A 2,606-nucleotide genomic window follows, 5' to 3' on the forward strand; every position below is an offset into this window, starting at 1 on the left:
CTGAGATTTACAAAGGACCTTTGACATCATCTAGATGAACCCCTTTACTGATTAATCCCCATGTCATTCTGCCCAAGGTGTAACGCCGAAAATCCTGTCTACAGTCTTCAACAAATAATCTTCTACCTTTTGTTTGAAGACCTTTAGTGAGGGAGAACCTGTTACCCCATAAGGCAGTTTATTATCCTATCAGTTAGCTTTAATTGTGAAGATTTCACAAACCTAGTCTCTGTCTATCTGCAACTTCCACACATGCTAATCTAGCCCTTCTGGGGCCAAGCTGAATGTGTCTAATTCTTATTTTACATGACAGCCCTTCAATATGAAGACACCTATCTTGTTCCCCGCTCAAATCTTCTCTGCTCCAGGACACCCTGCCCCCATTGCTATTTTAACTGATCTTTACATAGCATGGTCTTGATTCTTCTCTCACTATTTTGGTTATTTTTCTTTGAGGACATTCTGGTTTATCAGAGTCCTTCCTAAAACATGATACATAAAATTGAGACCAGTCCTCCAGATGTGATCTGATCAGGCCAGAGCACCATGGTTCTATCTCTGGTTTTGGATGCTATGTTTCTCTTAATGTGCGCTCTCTCGCTCTCTCTCTCTCTCTCTCTCTCTCTCTCTCTCTCTCTCTCTCTCTCTCTCTCTCTCCCCCCTCCTCCTCCTCCTCCACCTCCTCCTCTGCCAAGACAATGAGGTCTAGAGTTTGATTCAATTAGCATTTACTAAACACCTATTTAATATAGAAGGCATGAGAGTATAATGAGAGTTTATTATATCAATAGAAAAGAAAAAGGAATTCTCTACTTGAAAGTATATATGTGTATATATATGCATGTCTATATGTATGTATACATACATCTATATATATGCATATGCATATGTGTGTATATTTCTAAATTGGAAAGAGGCTGATGAAGTCCTTAGGGTTGCTGCCTATAATCATTCTGCTGTCTCCTTACCGTGTAATTTTTTAAAAATGTGAATGAATGAATGAAAAAGCATTTGCTAATTACTTACTATATGCAAACCATGGTGCTAAGTATTGAGGATACAAAAAAGGCCCCTAAAACCCAGACACCATCCCCACTCTCAAGGAGCTCATGTAATAATAGGGGAGAAAATATATTTGGGAACTTTCACCTGAAAGTCAGATGGGAAAGTGCCATGCTTTTTTAGAATGCAGTGGCAAAGCAGGTATTAATGTGTCTTCTTTAATGTAATTTCACTGATAAAATATATTACTGATTTTGAAATATTTGCTCAAGGAATTTGGTGTCAAGAAGCTTCTTTTGTGGGTCTTTTTAGCTGTGGTAGCTGAAGTGTTAGAGGGGAAGTATTGCAGAACATGCAGAAGCAAATGCCACTCATGTGGCTCCAGAGAATAGACTGAATACAATATTGTTTGGCTATGTAAGTGCTTTCAACCACTTGATTTGATATATTATACTTAGCATTTCACAACTAATATATCTTCATCTGGTTATTACACAGATAGTGCCTATGTTGTGACTGAGAGGGGAGGCAAAAGTCAAGAGGAGATAATAGGAAAGGGGTTGTGGGAAGAAGGAACTCATCAGTGTATCCTGCCACATGAGAAGATATTATTCCTCTAAAAGAAAAGCAACATCAAGAAAGCCTTTGATCCCATCACCATGATCTTTTTCCTGTTCTTTAAAACATCTTTCTCTCCATTATATTCTTCAGTGCAATCTTGACAACTTTATTTCTGAGGCTGTCAATCAGGGGGTTCAGCACGGGGATCACTATGGTGTAAAATATGGAAGAACACTTTCCCCTGGTCTATGGAGTTGGTAGAAAACTTAAGAAACATGAATGCAGCTGAACCAAAGAACATAGTGGAAGCCATAATATGGGAGCTTCTTCCCTTAGTGGACTGGATGTGGAGGATGCTGAAGAGGATGAAAAGGGAAAATCTAAGGATGGTTAAGATTTGAATAAAAAAGTTAATTTAATTAAACTGAAAGCCAGCACTACGTCATTGATATAGGTTAAAAGGGGGAGAAGATCACAAAAGAAATTATTAATGACATTGTCCTTGCAGAAGTAAACTCTAAGGATGAAGTCTGTGTGAATTATGGCATCAATCATAGCCATTGTACCCACTCCACCCACCAGGCAGGAGTAGACCTGACAGGACGTGATGGCATTATACAGTGCAGGGCTATAGATAGCAACATGACAGTCATAAGTCATCACTGCCAACATATGGCCTCCAGAAATTATTTTTTAAAATGAGAAAATAAAGCTAAACTATTCACTCAGGGTAGGAGACGATGTTCTCCTCTGATACAAAGTTCACCAGCATTTTGGGAATGAACATAGGTCAATGAAGGATAGACAACTGAGGAAATAGTACATGGGGGTATGAAGGTGGTAATTAAAACTAATTAAGGTGATCATGCCCAGGTTTCCTACAATGGTGACCATATAGATCCCCAGGAACTGAAAGAAAATGAGAAGCTATAGTTCTGACTGGTCTGTTAAGCCAGCAGTGATAAACTAAGTCACTGCAGAGTGATTTCCTTTCTCTGAGTGGTGGACCTGCAGGATTGGGAAAGAAGTAGAAGTAGAATGGA

The 2,606-nt window shown here is 39.0% G+C and overlaps 1 pseudogene; it reads right to left on the reverse strand.

Annotated features, from left to right (window-relative positions):
• Window positions 1–1,680: 1,680 nt before the first annotated feature.
• LOC122747847 lies at window positions 1,681–2,350 on the reverse strand (annotated as a pseudogene).
• Between the last annotated feature and the right edge of the window lie 256 nt (window positions 2,351–2,606).

Source organism: Dromiciops gliroides, chromosome 3, assembly GCF_019393635.1.
Source record: "Dromiciops gliroides isolate mDroGli1 chromosome 3, mDroGli1.pri, whole genome shotgun sequence".
Lineage (NCBI taxonomy): Eukaryota > Metazoa > Chordata > Mammalia > Microbiotheria > Microbiotheriidae > Dromiciops > Dromiciops gliroides.